This window comes from Petromyzon marinus, unplaced genomic scaffold (assembly GCF_048934315.1).
Source record: "Petromyzon marinus isolate PM22_M1 ecotype Great Lakes invasive population unplaced genomic scaffold, UKy_Petmar_22M1.pri1.0 PM_G_Scaffold_167, whole genome shotgun sequence".
Classification (NCBI taxonomy): domain Eukaryota; kingdom Metazoa; phylum Chordata; class Hyperoartia; order Petromyzontiformes; family Petromyzontidae; genus Petromyzon; species Petromyzon marinus.
This window is the reverse complement of record NW_027422725.1, coordinates 218,958-236,709: the sequence shown is the minus strand read 5'-3', so window position 1 is coordinate 236,709 and position 17,752 is coordinate 218,958. Positions and strand designations below refer to the sequence as shown.

Sequence of the window (17,752 nt, the reverse complement as noted above, 5' to 3'; positions counted from 1 at the left end):
AGCACAGCCCCGGTAGCCACGGCGATAGCGAAAGGTACACACGGGACGTGGTGTGCCGGGTGTCAGCAGGTTTTTCAGAGTCGCTGACACAGGGCAGCCCTGGCCGAAATTATCTCCATACATATGTAAAAGGCAAAGTTGTGATTATGTGTGTCTGTTAAAAATGTTTAGCGTACTTCCCGACATGCAACAAACTTGAAATTTGCCATGTGGGTACTTTCCAGACTGTACACCACGCAAAAAATATTAAAATACACTTTTGTGTTTTTTCTGGGGGGAGGAGGGGGGGGGGGAGCTCAATAATGCATTTTTTTGCACGGCAAGTGAGCTGTGACGTCAAATCTGTCACGTGATCCACGCATGTGGAAGCGTAACGAATTAGTGTAGTGGTTAGCGCACTGCGCTACGAACCCGGCAACCCGAGTTCAATTCCCGCTCACTGCCACCACCGGTGACGATTATTTCAACCGCTCCTGGGCCTCCCCTAGATCGACTCAGCCTAAAACGAGTAATTGCTGTGGTGTGTGAACATCGCCACTGGGGACACAAAGGCGGCCGGGCGTGGTGCTGTCACCCACCCCTTCGTCTGTATATATAAAAGGGAAATTTGTGATTATGTGTGTCTGTTCGAAATGTTTAGCATACTTCCCGACATGCAACAACTTTAAATTTCCCATGTGGGTAGCTTCCAGACTGTAAACAATGCAAAAAGTATAAAATATACTCTTTGGTTCTATTGGGTAAAGTCACGTAGGTGAAAATAAAATAACAAAAAATCACGACGTTTCGGCCACAACACAAGCGGCCTTCATCAGGTGAAGGGACGAGACTGTCTGGAGGACAGCGCTGGAGTGAGAGAAGCCACGCTTAGATCACGACCTTTAAGCTGTGTGAGAAGAAAAACACAAAGCGCCTTGACAAAGGAATTCGCATATAATTTAGCATTGAAATGGCTCATTGAAATAGCTAAGTTAAAGTATACACATCTGCAGAGGTACCCCTTGACAAAGGAATTAGCATAGAATTTAGCATTGAAATAGCTGAGTGATTAGCTTGTAACTGGTCACAGAAATAGCTATGTTAAAGTCAGAGCATATTTCACGTAAACAAAACGTGCCAATTAGTTACTGCTTCAGCACACTGGTGTATTGGATAGTAAACCCAGAACATTTACCATTAGAGTATGACGTTTCACTGATTATTACAACCAGCTTCATCAGGCGATTTGCCATAATTGTGAAGAAGTATTCCTGTTTCCGTCTTTGAAGTCAACTCAGCCTTAAATGAGTACTTGGTGCAGGGTGTGAACATCGCCACTTGGGAGACAAATGCGGCCGGGCGTGGTGTTTGGCCACCCACCCCATCGTGTGCTGGGCCGGCCTTCATAGGTGTTGGCTCCCAGCCATTGCCCCGAGTCTGTTGAGGCTATACGGGGGTCTTTGTCTTTGTGTGTGTGTATGAGATGCATGCGAGTGTGTGTGTGTATGAGATGCGTGTGTGTGTATGAGATGTGTGTGTGTGTATGAGATGCATGTGTGTATGAGATGTGTGTGTGTGTGTATGAGATGTGTGTGTGTGTATGAGATGCGTGTGTGTGTATGAGATGTGTGTGTGTATGAGATGTGTGTGTGTATGAGATGTGTGTGTGTGTATGAGATGCACTGCTGTATAATAATGAACTACTCACTACTGAGTACACAGACAGTCCCCACTGTGTTCACAGCTACCACCCCAGCGCACGCATAAACTCAACTCAGTCATTAAAAATGTTAAGTTATGTTTAGCAAACAATAGTCATTGCAACGTTATACTTGAATCTAATAACAAGTTTAAGGCACTGCTGTATAATAATGTACTACTCACTACTAACCACAGTCCCCACTGTGTTCACAGCTACCACCCCAACGCACACAAACTCAACACACACTCACACAGTGAGCTAACCACTGCACCACCGCTCCCCACACACACACAGTGTGCTAACCACTGCACCACCGCTCCCCACACTCACTCACACAGTGCACTAACCACTGCACCACCGCACCCCACACACACGCAGTGCGCTAACCACTGCACCACCGCTCCACACACACACAGTGTGCTAACCACTGCACCACCGCTCCCCACACACACGCAGTGTGCTAACCACTGCACCACCGCTCCCCACACTCACTCACAAAGTGCGCTAACCACTGTACCACCGCTCCCCACACACACGGTGCGCTAAACACTGCACCACCGCTCCCCACATACACACAGTGTGCTAACCACTGCACCACCGCTCCCCACACACACACAGTGCGTTAACCACTGCACCACCGCTCCCCACACACACACAGTGCGCTAACCACTGCACCACCGCTCCCCACACACACACAGTGCGCTAACCACTGCACCACCGCTCCCCACTACACACACAGTGCGCTAACCACTGCACCACCGCTCCCCACACACACACGGTGCGCTAACCACTGCACCACCGCTCCCCACACACACACAGTGCGCCAACCACTGCACCACCGCTCCCCACACACACACAGTGCGCTAACCACTGCACCACCGCTCCCCACTACACACACAGTGCGCTAACCACTGCACCACCGCTCTCCACTACACACACAGTGCGTTAACCACTGCACCACCGCTCCACACACACACAGTGCGCTAACCACTGCACCACCGCTCCCCACACACACACAGTGCGCTAACCACTGCACCACCGCTCCCCACGTCCACCACAACCTGGCACCCGATGTCGATCGGCTCGGCTCACCGTGGCTGCTGCACCACGTGACGAGGCTGCTGCACCACGTGACGAGGCTGCTTCACCACGTGACGAGGTGCAGGACGAAGAGTTCCGCATCCCCATTCACTCCACGCCAAGTCACCTGCAGAGAAAATCGATTTAAATTTCGATTAACTATACTCGTGCCGATTCCTAATGGGATAACATTAGGAATCGATTATAGTAGAGTTACGGATGTATGAGTCGATTTCCTTTGGGATAACATTGGAATCGATTAATTGTGGCTTAGGCTAAAAAAAATCGATTTGTATTGGGATAACATGGGAATCAACAGTGGTCTAAAATGAACCTTCATTAATCGATTCCGACTGTGTAGACGTGGGAATCGACCACGTTAGACGATCACGTGTGTGGGCGTGGTCTCTCAACGTCAATCAACCAGGTAGGGCGTTGACTGGTGGGGAGTTTGGGATCTGATTGATTGATTGCTTCTGTGGACAGGTGTCTTTTATACAGGTGTAGGGGTGCTATGGGGAATAAACACATGGCACGGGAAGGTGTGGTTCACCCACACCTTGGTGGCTACAACAACGTCCGCTAAGGCTCCAGTGGGTATAAAGTGCGGGGAGCCAGGGAGCTCGGGGCAGAGTGTGGGGCCCGAGGCTGAAGCAACCAGTGAAGAAAGAAGGCCAGCTAGGTGAGACCCTGGAACTCCTGTGACCGCTGCCCTTTTCAGGGCCGGCACAGCAAGCCAGTGGTGCGGCCCCAGAGCCCCAGAGTCAGAGTCCTTCTAAGGGCCGGTCTGGTCGGCGGGGTGCCGAGATCTGTGCCTAACCAGGGCCGGATCTGATAGCCTCCCTTAGAGCCCTACCAGAAGGAACTGGGAGCCTAGAGCTTAGGCTAGAGAGCCTGGGGTGTGTTCCTGAGTTATACGGGTGGAGGGGCCGCTACCCCTTCTAGTGTAACCCTTGTTAAGGTTTAAATAAATAGTGCTGCTTCTATTCTGCCGTGTCCTGGAACCCACTACAACTGGTGTCAGAAGTAGTCTTAAAATGAACACAAGGAGTACAAACCGATCACAGGCACCCCAGGAGGAGGACGGCTCGCCTGGGATTGCGCCAGAGGCCGCGGCCGACGATCCTGGGATGCCCCAGACGCCCCAACAGCAGCCGCCGCTGGAGGAGTGGCCGCCGATGGAGGACGGGTTGCAGGCAGCTCACTCTCGACTGGCTGAGCTGCTGTATGCCGCGGCTTCCACGCTGGAGGAAATCAACCGCGCGGAGCTGCGGGCGCAAAGGCGGCAGAGAGACGAACGCCGTTCAACGGCCATTCCCGCCGAAACACAGCCACCAGATTTCGGATTTGCCGCCATGACAGTGTCCGCCACGGCGATTGGAGGGTCGCAGCTCGACGTGGACGCTGTGGGCCAATCAGCGGTGGTGACGTCATCACCAACGGACGCCCGCTGTCAGGACCAAAAGGCGGGCGCATCGTCATCACCTGCGCGACCGCCGATGGGTGTCCCCAGCCCCTCCAACACCGGCGGGGAGGCCGGAGATGGCGCGCGGCACCTCTCAGAGACGAAGCCATCATTTCAACAACGCCTGCCGGTGTTGAAGGAGTTCGTTTCAGACGGCGGCGACTGGGGGGGCCTTTCAACGCCGCTTTCTCGCTCATCAAGAGATGGCCGGCTGGATGGACAACGAGACGTTGAGTGCGCTACCGGCCATGCTGGACGATGACGCCCTTGCTACGCTCATCACAGCTCCCAGATCAACGCGATCTACGCTACAGTCGGCGCTCCAGGTCCTCACCATAGCCTACGGGCCATCGTCGGACTGCCGCAAACTCTTCCACGAGCGGTGCAGGGGCCAAAAGGAGCCACCGCTGGCGTATCGCACGGCTCTCCTGGCCCTCGCAAAAGCGGCTTTCCCGCGGATGGACGGCGAAGGGGTGGACGCGATGGTGACGGAGACGCTCCTGGCGTTGGCCCAGGAGCTACAGATCGTCATCGTCGCAGAGGACGACGCGGACATGTGCTACTTGCGGGCAGCAAGACACATCCACGCGCACCTGATAGCGCAGCGTCGATCACCTCTCGTCCCCAAGGGCGCAGCTGCGGTGTGCGCTGGGACGCCGACCATCCCCCCCTCCGAGGAGGTCTTCGCGGCGGGTCGCCCGGTGGAGTGGAGATCCGGAGGGAGGCCGGCTGGGACAACACTGGATCGCCAGGAGCACCCCAAGGTGCTCATCACGTGCTACAACTGTGGCCGCAAGGGCCACGTGGCTGCGGAATGCCAGGCGCCTCGTCAACGACAGCCGGGACGGTCGGACGGCGCTCCAGCCTACAGGCCTCCGCATCGCAACCCGGCAAGTCGCGGCACCCCACATGCTCAGCCTGTGCACACAGCTGTCCCCACCTCGCGCGTTTCGGTGTACGGGCCTCGGGGTACGCCCATTGGTTAGTTGGGTGGCGGCGGGGTCGAGAGGGTGCTCGGGCCAGGGCAGTGGACGGAATTGGCCCACCGCATTGTTGCTGCGTTGGCAGGCTCGTCCGTGGTCGCGGGTCGCATTGACGGGGTCGAGGTGCGTATCCTCGTCGATACGGGAGCTTCGGCGACCATTGTGTCAGACTTGATTTATAATATTCTTCCCGTTCAAAGCCGCCCCTTGCTCCCAGTCACCGTTCCGTGTTACGCAGCGAACGGGGGTTCGCTGGGTATCATAGGCCAAATTCGAGCACAAATTTGCATTGGCGATATCAAACTCTCCGGGCCGATATTAGTCTCGTCCTCGCTGGCGGTTCCGTGCTTGTTGGGGACGGACTTTTTGGGCAAAATGCCGATTAAAATTCTAATTGATCAGGGTTGCATCGAGCTTCCCTCGGGCCAACGGGTAACATTCCTGCCTTCCCCTGTCACCTCAAGGGCAGCGTGCGCGTCGATACAAGCGTTCGTCACTCGGACGGTGCGTGTACCTCCCGGGGCGCAAATGCTCGTGCCCCTTCGCTTGCGTCGGCCTTTCGTGCCTGGTGTTCTGGACCAGGGAATTCTATTAGGGCCCTCGAGGGCTGGGGAAAACGGGCTGGATCTGGTGGCCGCTTAAACGCTCGTTAAGGGGAGCGATGACCCGTTTATCCTCGTCCTTAACGTTGGCGTACAGACGGCCGTCGTTCCTCAGGGAACTGTGCTCACGCACGCGACGCCGGTCCCCGTGGTAGACACGGTTATGGGTAATGTGGGGACCGATCCTCTGGCTCAACCGCATTCTGAGGGGGACGATAGTTGGATGGACGCACTATGTTCGGGCACAAGTGATCTGTCCGACTCCCAGCGTGCCGGCCTACGCACCCTTCTGACGGAATTTTCCGATGTCTTTAGTAAACACAAATATGACATTGGGTGCACGAAATTGTTGCATCACCACATTGACACGGGTGACAATGCCCCGGTACGCCAGAATCCTTTTCGGTTAAGTCCGGCCGAAAAAGATCATGTCAAATCGGCAGTGGATGACATGCTGGCTGCAGACATTATAGCCCCTTCCACCAGTCCATGGGGAGCACCCATAGTGCTTGTCAAAAAGCGCGATGGGTCCTTGTGATTCTGTGTGGATTTTCGCCGCCTTAATAAGATCTCCGTGGCCGACGCGTATCCACTTCCCCGGATGGACGAATCTCTGGATGCTCTGGCTGGCGCACGTTTTTTTTCTACGTTGGACTTGTTATCCGGATTCTGGCAACTCCCATTGGATGATGAGTCCAAGCCAAAGACTGCGTTTCGCACACCACATGGCCTATTCCAATTTAACTGGTTACCTATGGGATTACACTCCGCTCCGGGGACATTTCAGCGCCTTATGGAACTGGTTTTGGCTGGCTTACAGTGGAACGTCTGTTTGATCTATCTGGATGACGTCATCGTGTTCAACAAGACATTTGACGAACACCTTTTGCGCTTGCGCGCCGTGTTCCTCAAAATGCGTGCTGCGAATTTGAAATTTAAGCCACAAAAGTGCCACCTGCTACGGGAATCCGTACGCTATTTGGGGCACATCGTCAGCCGCTCGGGCATATCCACCGATCCCGCAAAGACGCAGTGTGTCAGCTCCTGGCCAACCCCCACCTCGGTGGCTGAGGTCAGGAGTTTCATTGAATTTGCGTCTTATTACCGGCGGTTCGTCGCGGATTTTGCGACCATTGCTAAGCCCTTACACGCTCTGACGGCGAAGGGAGTGAAATTTCACTGGGGCCAGGAGGAGGAGGTCGCTTTTTGTTCCCTTCGCGACGCTCTCGTGCGGGCCCCTCCATTGAGCTACCCCGATTTTTCGGAACCCTTCCTGCTCGATACAGACGCCAGCAATACGGGCATTGGGGGTGTGCTCTCACAGGTGATCTGTAGTGTGGAACGCGTCGTGGCTTATGGCAGTAGGGTTTTGTCTCCGGTGGAACAGAGATACTGCGTCACGCGTCGGGAACTCTTGGCTATTGTATTTTTTATGCAACAGTATCGCCCATACCTGTACGGTCGGCATTTCACTGTCCGTACGGACCATGCGGCATTACAATATGCCTTGCGGGTGACGCAGCCTTCGGGGCAATTGTCCCGATGGCTCGAAATCCTTCAGGATTATGATTTCACGACCACATATCGGAAGGGTGCTCGGCACACTAATGCGGATGCGCTGTCTCGCCTGCCGCCCGCCTCAGATTGCGCTTGTCTCAGGGGATCGGGGCGTTGTAAGCCGCAAGAGGATAGCTCCCCCTTAGATATCCCGGTTCTCGCTGCTGCCACTGAGGACCCCTTGCCTGAGGGTCCTGTCGGGGAGGGAGGTGCGGACTCCTTGCTGGGGTTGTCCATTGCGGAATGGGGGCGCCTCCAGATGGAGGACGCATCCCTCCTCGCGTTGCGTCGTCGCGCAGGGGGTTCCGTGCGGGGGGTCGCGGGGATTGATTCGTACGGGCTGCTCCAGGGGCTCCTAATGCATTGGGATGGGAGGGCCTGCCGTCACAGGCTTGTGGTGCCATCCGCTTTGCGGGGTAAGGCCGTTTGGACCGCACACGAGCGGCTTTTGCACCTGGAGACCCACAAGACCCTTGCCGTGCTCCAGCTGGATTTCTTCTGGCCGGGTATGGCAAGGGATGTGGATGACCTCCTGGGTGCATGCACTCAGTGCGCCCAACGAAAACCACCAGCGAAAGGCGCCTGCCCACCGCTACAATCTATCACGGTCTCTCGGGTTAACGAACTCGTCACACTCGATATATTGGGGCCCATCCCTGCGACCCCTAGGGGTAACAAGTACCTGCAGGTTGGCGTGGAATATTTCACCCGATGGCCTATGGCATGGCCTCTCGCTAACCAGTCAGCAGCAGCCGTTGCCGAGGCCTTTGTCCAGGGCTATGTCCTCGACAAGGGTGCTCCCGAACGGCTGCTGACTGACCAAGGGAAGAACTTCTCTGGTATCCTTCTGCACGAGGTGTGTGCGTTTCTTGGTACGAAAAAGATTCGCACTTCCCCCTATCACCCACAAACCGATGGCATGGTGGAGCGGCTGCATAGGATGCTTACATCTATGTTGTGTCACCAGGTGTGTGACTCCCAAACCGATTGGGACCTTCACATTCCGGGGGTTTTGGCCGCCTATAGAATGGCTCCTCACGCGGCAACCGGCTTCTCGCCGTTCTTTTTGATGTACGGTCGCGACGTTGACCCACCAATTGCAACTCAGCTCCGCGTCTCAGAAACCAGCAGAAAATCTAAATTGGCCGACCACGTTAAATTTAATATCCTGAGGTTGACCGAGGCGCGGGAGGCAGTGGCCCAAAACTCTTCCTCTCGGCAGAAGGCCAACGAGAGGTTGCGATCGCGCCAATCACGCACACATGCGTGGAAACCAGGCGATCAAGCCTGGCTGCACTGCCCTCAGGTGCCGTTGGCGACCTCGGCGAAATTGTTGCGGCCTTGGAGGGGCCCTGTGGTTATTGTGAAGGTTATGCGGCCGCAGTGCGTTCGTATCCAGTGGGGGAAACACCGCTGGTACGTACACCCCTCGCGTCTGAAGCCGTTTGTGGTGCCGCGCGTCCCTCCACCACATTACACGGGCCGAGCATGTGATGTGTCCGCTGACTCCCGGACGGCGTCTTCGTCACCTGCCCTTGATGCTTCGCTAACTGTTCCACCTTCAGGCGCCTCAAGAATGACGGCTTCCAGCGCGCCTGCGCCACCCGGTGGGGACGGAGTTTGCCCTTCCTGGGTGACGGAAGACGGTGCACCTGCACAGCCGGTGCCCACTGCCGGGCCGACCCGACCCTCCCCCTACGATGGACCCGCAAAACGGACTCGTGCCAAAATGCGCCGCTTGTTGTAATAATGGTTCTTGTTACTCTTGTTGTTCACTGTTAAGTTTTCTTGCTGCGTTGATGGGGGGGTACAATGTATATGTGTATATAGTGTAATTTTGTATAGGTGGGTTGGGTTATTTATTGGGGTGTTCGTTCTTATGAGGCACGCACGGGTGGGGGTTTGTTGTGTTTATTGTTCGAGTATTGTTGCAGCCGGGACGGCTGCGGGTTACACGGGAGGGGGTGATGTAGGGGTGCTATGGGGAATAAACACATGGCACGGGAAGGTGTGGTTCACCCACACCTTGGTGGCTACAACAACGTCCGCTAAGGCTCCAGTGGGTATAATGTGCGGGGAGCCAGGGAGCTCGGGGCAGAGTGTGGGGCCCGAGGCTGAAGCAACCAGTGAAGAAAGAAGGCCAGCTAGGTGAGACCCTGGAACTTCTGTGACCGCTGCCCTTTTCAGGGCCGGCACAGCAAGCCAGTGGTGCAGCCCCAGAGCCCCAGAGTCAGAGTCCTTCTAAGGGCCGGTCTGGTCGGCGGGGTGCCGAGATCTGTGCCTAACCAGGGCCGGATCTGATAGCCTCCCTTAGAGCCCTACCAGGAGGAACTGGGAGCCTAGAGCTTAGGCTAGAGAGCCTGGGGTGTGTTCCTGAGTTATACGGGTGGAGGGGCCGCTACCCCTTATAGTGTAACCCTTGTTAAGGTTTAAATAAATAGTGCTGCTTCTATTCTGCCGTCTCCGTGTCCTGGAACCCACTACACAGGTAACGAGCTGAGATTAGGAGCACTCCCTTTAAGAGTGTGCTCCTAATCTCAGCTCGTTACCTGTATAAAAGACACCTGGGAGCCAGAAATCTTTCTGATTGAGAGGGGGTCAAATACGTATTTCCCTCATTAAAATGCAAATCAACTTATAGCATTTTTGACATGCATTTTTCTGGATTTTGTTGTTGTTATTCTATCTCTTACTGTTCAAATAAACCTACCATTAAAATTATATTTCTTAAAATTATATTTCTTTGTCAGTGGGCAAACGTACAAAATCAGCAGGGGATCAAATACTTTTTTTCCCTCACTGTAAACCCCAATGATCCGATCGAAATGAGGGATCTTGATCGGATCATTGGGGGGCCACGTGCCACCACTACCCCCCCCCCCAAACAGTCATGAGCAGCACCTCCCCACACGCCCTGCCACCGAGAAAAATGTTTCACGTAAGAGAGTGAAACTGATATTTTCATTCTCAGCTGGAATTTAGCCAAATGCAATACGCTTGAGAAACCTGGTTTAAAATCACAAGCAAGTTGCCTGAATTTCAAACCCATGGTCTCAGCGGTACAGCTCGGTGCTCTTGGCAGGCTGAGCCAACCGGTCACTTCATCGCAAGCAACCGGAAGCATCAAGGTTGTCAATGCCGTGCGCGTCGTCCTAATGGGGAGCGGCAGTGTGGTGGCTTGCAACGCTGTGTTGCGAACCCAGTGAACAGAGTTCAATTCCTCCCCACTCACAACCAATAACGGTGCCGAATATTTAAACCGCTTTCCATGGGTCGGCATAGCTTTAAATGAGTACCTGGTGCAGTGTGATCGTGGTGGTGGTTGTGATGGTGGTGATGATCATGGTTGTGATGATGGTTGTGGTGATGGTGTCTCTATTGGTCTCTGTGAGTCCCTGAGCCTCTATGGGTGTCTACGAGTCTCAGTCACTCTGGGTCTATATGGGTCTCTATGAGTCTCTACGGGTCTCTACGGGTCTCTGTGTGTCCCTGTGGGTCTCTGTGAGTGTCTGTGTGTCTGTTGGTCTCTGTATGTCTCTGTGGGTGTCTCTGGGTCTCTGTGTGTCTCTGTCGGTCTCTGTGAGTCTCTGTGGGTCTCTGTGTGTCTCTGTCGGTCTCTGTGTGTCCCTGTGGGTCTCTGGTGGCCGGGCCTGCTGTTGGCCACGCACTGCTCGTGTGCTGTGCCAGCCTTCATAGACGCTGCTACTCGCCAACAGCAATTGCCTCAACAGTCTGTTATTTCAAGTTTCATTTCAAGTTTTCATGTATTAGGTATAGCCCTGTGACATGGGAATCAAGTGGTCACCCACCTAAGTTCATTATAAATGTGGGAGCGTTATACGCATTAGTTCGCTATCACGACATACAGTACCCTGGTGTCTACAAACTAAGTTGCCTCTGTGGTAGTAGTTACATTGGAGAAACCAAACGCCATGTCTCGGACCGCATTCGTGAACACAAAGCAGACCTTAAACACAGTAGGACCAACACCTCGGCCATGGCAGATCACTGTTATAATTCAGTAGGCTCACATGACATTGAATTCTCCAAGACAGAGGTTCTTTGCAATCCATCTGGCTACCATGAGAGATTTGTTCATGAGGCTATCCACATATACAAACACAGAGACAATTTAAACCGAGAAGATGGACTCTGGCTTAGCAATCATTGGAAGGATTTGATAAACCATTTCAAGTCTTAATTGATTATTCACGCTTACGGTGGCTTTCAGACAGCATAAATTAATTTTTCGTCTCCCCCCTCCTCTTTTCAGAACATAGATGGACTCTTGATTTAAAGCTTTCGTGACTGCAGTAATTCATATTCTTAGCTCTTTCGGTAAAGTAACGTTGAAGGGAAACAATAAAATATATATAAAACACAATATATATTTTATTGTTTCCCTTCAATGTGACTTTACCGAAAGCGCTAAGAATATGAATTACTGCAGTAAGGAAAGCTTTAAATCAAAACATCAACAGGCTGATGTGCCACATCTCCTCCTTCAAGAAGTCTCACAGCCCTGCGATGTTGTGTCCACACAACCCAAACTACGGAGTGCCTGGTGGTAAACCGCTGTGCTGTAGCCTGCGCCCCTCCAGTGGAGGAGGAACAGTAAAACCTCGCTGATGCTCTCCTGAAGCACTCCTGTGCGCAACAATCATTTAGACTAGTTGCACGTGCATCGATTGTAAAACCCCGTTCCGTTTCAGGTGGGGACAGTTGGTGCCGTGTGCTCGTTTCACGTCGGGGTGCCACTAAAGGCGCAGGTCCCACTTCTGAGTGATCGGTTACGCGACTCTCTTTTGCACGCAACACAATCTCTTGTGATTCTATTTAATTATTTAAATATTTCGTGACTGCAGCGATTCATATTATTTGTTCTTTCGGTAAAGTCACCACGTAGAAGGGAAACAATAAAATAATAAAAACATAAAACAATAAAATTCTTAAGACGTTTCGACCGCAACACAAGCAATCACCGTCAGGTGTGAAAACCACAGCAAGAACATTTAACTCGTAATCTCGTAGTCACTTACATGTTAATATCGCCTGATGATGTCACTTACATGTTAATATCGCCTGATGATGTCACTTCCCTCTTAATGTCGCCTGACGATGTCACTTCCCTCTTAATGTCACCTGATGATGTCACTTCCCTCTTAATATCGCCTGATGATGTCACTTCCCTTTTAATGTCGCCTGATGATGTCACTTCCTTCTTAATGTCACCTGATGATGTCACTTCCCTCTTAATGTCGCCTGATGATGTCACTTCCCTTTTAATGTCGCCTGATGATGTCACTTCCCTTTTAATGTCGCTTGATGATGTCACTTCACTCTTAATGTCGCCTGATGATGTCACTTCCTTCTTAATGTCACCTGTTGAAGATGTCACTTCCCTGTTAATATCGCCTGATGATGTCACTTCCCTTTTAATGTCGCCTGATGATGTCACTTCTCTTTTAATGTCACCTGATGTCACTTCCCTGTTAACGTCGCCTGATGATGTCACTTCCCTTTTAATGTCGCCTGATGATGTCACTTCCCTGTTAATGTCGCCTGATGATGTCACTTCCTTCTTAATGTCGCCTGATGATGTCACTTCCCTTTTAATGTCGCTTGATGATGTCACTTCCCTTTTAATGTCGCCTGATGTCACTTCCCTGTTAATATCGCCTGATGATGTAACTTCCCTTTTAATGTCGCCTGAAAATGTCACTTCCCTTTTAATGTCGCCTGATGATGTCACTTTACTCTTAATGTCGCCTGACGATGTCACTTCCTTCTTAATGTCACCTGATAATGTCACTTCCTGCTTAATGTCGCCATGAGCAGCAGCATCAGTGAGTGTGGCACTGAAGAGAGAACCCCGTGGGTGAGGCTGATGGAGCGCCGCGTGATGCTGCTGCTGCTGCTGGCGGTGGCGGCGGTGGCGCTGATCACAGAGCAACAGTCTCAGGTAACGGGGGTCCCCCCCCCTCTCATTCACCGCTCTGGGGCCCCTCTCATTCACCCCCCTGGGGTCCCGTCTCATTCACCCCCTGGCGTCCCCTCTCATTCACCCCCCAGGGTCCCCTCTCATTCACCCCCCTGGGGTCCCCTCTCATTCACCCCCCTGGGTCCCCACCCCCTCTCATTCACCCCCCTGGGGTCCCCTCTCATTCACCCCCTGGGGTCCCCTCTCATTCACCCCCTGGGGTCCCCTCTCATTCACCCCCCTGGGGTCCCCTCTCATTCACCCCCTGGGGTCCCCTCTCATTCACCCCCCTGGGGTCCCCTCTCATTCACCCCCTGGGGTCCCCTCTCATTCACCCCCTGGGGTCCCCTCTCATTCACCCTCCTGGGGTCCCCTCTCATTCACCCCCTGGGGTCCCCTCTCATTCACCCCCCTGGGGTCCCCACCCCCTCTCATTCACCCCCTGGAGTCCCCTCTCATTCACCCCCCTGGGGTCCCCTCTCATTCACCCCCCTGGGGTCCGCACCCCCTCTCATTCACCCCCTGGGTTCCCCCTCTCATTCACCCCCTGGGGCCCCCCTCTCATTCACCCCCCTGTGCCCCCCCCCTCTCTCTCGGTGGTGGTGGTGTTTGGGGAGTTTGTCTCCCGCTCGCGACTCAACCCACACCCAGTGACGGCCGTTATCTGAACCGGTCCTGGGCCTCCCCCAGTTCGACTCAGCCGCAAATAAGTAGCCGGTGTAGCGGTGTAGTAGAGCGGTGCACATCGCTAGCACTGGGGGAGACAAAGGCGGCCGGGCCTGGTGCTGGCCACCCGCCCCCTCGTGTGCCACAGTGCCGGTAGCCTTCATAGGTGCTGCTACTCGCTAACAGCACTTAACAGCACTTGCCCCTGTCGCACCTCAAGGTGTACAGGGAATGGCTCTGACTCCCGGCCACGTAGTTTACCCGGGCCCGCTCACCATCATGAAGGTCCTTAATGATCGTGAGCAGAGGGTCAGGTACTCCAAAAGCACGAAGAACGACCCAGAGCCCAGGCCTACTGATGGTATCATAGGCCTTGACCAGGTCAATAAAGCAGAAATGTAGGTCTTGTTGGAATTCCCTACATCTCTGCTGTAGCAGACGGACAGAAAATATGGCATCTGTGCAGGACCGCCCTTTCCTGAAGCCGCATTGGGGCTCCGCAAGCCTCTCCTCAGCGTGCCTGGCAAGGCGATGCTGAATAATCCTTGCCAGGACCTTTCCCGGCACACTGAGGATTGAGATGCCCCTGTAGTTGTTACAGTCTGTGCGGTCCCCCTTCTTAAAGAGGGGGACCACCAGGGAATCCTTCCAATCCTGCGGAACCCGTCCAGTGGTCCAGACTGTTGTTATGATGTCATATAGGGCAGTCTGTGCACAAACGCCACCCTCCCTCAGCATTTCACTTGGGAGATCATCTCTGCCTGCTGCCTTTACTGGTCTCAGACTCCGGATCGCCCTCAGTACTTCCTCAACAGATGGCACCTCAGCCAGCCACTCACAGGGGGTGACTTCTTCCAATATTTGAGGCACCGCAGCCTTAGCAGGGTCATCCTCACTTTGTGCCACGATGTTTTCCTGGCTGAGGTATTTTCCCTCCCCCAGGACCTCACAGAAATGCTCAGCAAATCTGCAAACCTGTTCCTGGGGGTCGGAGATTGGATCACCGTTTTTTCCCCTAATGATGGTAATAGGTGTGGTGCTGCAGGTTACTTTTTTGATGGAGTTAAATAGAGATTTGTGATCACGGGCCACTGAGGCAGACTCCATCTCCTCAGCAACCCGCGACCACCACCCATCCTTGCAGCGCCTCACGGCTCTCCGAACCTCCGAGCGAAGGCTGCGGTAAGCCTCATTCTCTGACGTGGGATTCTGTAGCCGATGACAGTGGGCCTGTCGCTTTTTCTCAACCATCCTGAACACCTCCTCTGTCAGCCAGGATCTCTGGGGAGGTCTGGACCGCGTACCCAAAGCAGCCATTGCAGCTGCATGAGTCACAGTCCTAAACCTCGCCCATTTACCCTCGATATCAGGAGGAGTCGGGAACGATGCCAATCCCAGCCGCAAGCGATGATGAAATTCTCGCTTGCAACTTTCATCAGATAACTGAGACCAGGCCACTTTAGGTCGGAATTGGGTCCTGGGTGTACACCCACCTCCGGAGTGGTAGAATGGCAGGCGCATCTTACAGATGACTAGTCGATGGTCAGAGGGCAGATCAGCTCCACGGTAGGTCCTGGTGTCAAGGACATGGGCTCGCATCCGCTCGTCCGTCACTATGTAGTCCAGCAGCTGTTCTTGCTTGGACCCGGCATGCATCCATGATGTTGTGTGGATGCGCCGATGCCGGAACAGCGTGTTGGTAATTACAAGCCCATGGGCTGCACAAAAATCTAGCAGCCTCCTACCGTTGCTATTGAGCTGATCTGGCCCATGCCCTCCACTCACTCCAGACCAGGTGCCAGTATCATGACCAACTCGGGCATTAAAGTCACAGACACAACAGACACAACACACACAGAGACACACACACAGAGACACACAACACACACAGACACACACACACTGAGACACGCACAGAGAGACAGACATAACACAAATGTCTCCCCGTGTAGTCTCCCTGACGGGCTGCGCGAGGCTTACAGACACACACACACAGACACACACACAGAGACACACACACAGACACAACACACACACACAGACACACACACAGAGACACACACAGAGACTCACACAGATACACACACAGACACAGAGACACACACACAGAGACACACACACACAGAGACACACACACAGAGACACACACAGACAGACACAACACAAATGTCTCCCCGTGTAGTCTCCCTGACGGGCTGCGTGAGGCTTACACACACAGAGACACACACACAGAGACACACACAGAGACACACACACAGAGACACACACACAGAGACACACACACACAGAGACACACACACACAGAGACTCACACAGATACACACAGACACACACACAGACACAACACACACAGACAGACACAACACAAATGTCTCCCCGTGTAGTCTCCCTGACGGGCTGCGTGAGGCTTACAGAGACACACAGAGAGACACACACAGAGACACACACACAGAGACACACACACACAGACACACACACAGAGACACACACACACAGAGACACACACAGAGACACACACACAGAGACACACACAGAGACACACACAGAGACACACACACACAGAGACACACACAGAGACACACACAGAGACACACACAGAGACACACAGACACACACACAGAGACACACACACAGAGACACACACAGACACACACACAGAGACACAACACAGAGACACACACACCCACACACAGAGACACACACACAGAGACACACACAGAGACACACACACAGAGACACACACAGAGACACACACAGAGACACACACAGAGACACAGACACAACACAAATGTCTCCCCGTGTAGTCTCCCTGACGGGCTGCGTGAGGCTGACAGAGCCCGCGCGTCTTTGTGGGCCTCAGGCTGTGAGGGCGAGAGGTCGGCTCCACTCTCTCACTCACCGCCCTCGTTGTTGTGTCGCCCGCTCTCGTTCACGTTTTTGTTTTATTATAGTCGTAGTAGTTGTTGATATTACAGTATTAGTTATTATAGCAGTTCATGTTTTTACTATTGTAATTGTTTATATTATGCTGTTGTAAGTTGTTGATGTTATTATTAGTGTTATAGTTATGATTGTAGATGTTGTTATTATAGTAGTAGTTATACTTACGATTATAGATGTTGTGGTGATGGTGGTGCTGGTTGTTAGTCTCCTCAGAACACACAGCCGCCTTCTCCCGCCAAAACGCGACTCTTCGGTGGTGGAGGGAGAGGGTCGTGGGCGAAACCAACGCGAGCAGCGGGCGATGGAGGGGTGAATGCCACCGGCGAACTTAAATTGTTTTAATTTAGGGGGGTACACAGCAAACTCCACCTTTCACTAACGCCAGTGAGCCCCTCTTGCTTCTTGTCGCTATGGATGAAATAATTAAACATCAAACAAATTCGCTACATTTATTCAGCGCGTCTTGAGTTTTGATGCTTTTCATCCCCCTCTTCCGGGCTATGCTTGGTATAATCTGAAACGCAGCAGCGCCTTATCTAGTCTATGCTATTTACCATGGGCCTTACTCCGGGCTATGAAATAAAGTTCAATGTCACGTGCAATGGAGCTGACCAATTAAAAAACACCCACAAAATATCAACACCACGTCACTCGTGGTGGGAGGGGGGTTGCCATCTTGGTAAGGGAGAATCCACCACACACCCCCCCCTACCTAAGATGACCGCCCACACGTTGTTTGACTGGTTGTTGGGGAGAACCTCTGATAGCCAATAGCGACTATTAGGCGACTATTCA

At 53.3% G+C, this 17,752-nt stretch overlaps 1 protein-coding gene across 4 annotated transcripts in view; it reads right to left on the bottom strand.

The window, feature by feature from the left end:
* Positions 1 to 17,445, bottom strand: part of LOC142911115 (hydroxylysine kinase-like) — a 31,707-nt gene extending 14,262 nt beyond the window's left edge. The window contains exons 1-3 of one of the 4 annotated variants that reach the window (XM_076060181.1): positions 17,123 to 17,445; positions 13,168 to 13,306; positions 2,774 to 2,888 (exon numbers count right to left, since the gene is read on the bottom strand). The gene's annotated coding sequence lies outside the window, so the exon portion shown is untranslated. Of the gene's footprint in view, positions 1 to 2,773; positions 2,889 to 13,167; positions 13,336 to 17,122 lie in introns of those variants that run through there. The other 3 variants (XM_076060180.1, XM_076060182.1, XM_076060183.1) reach the window with 3 other exon arrangements.
* Between the last annotated feature and the right edge of the window lie 307 nt (positions 17,446 to 17,752).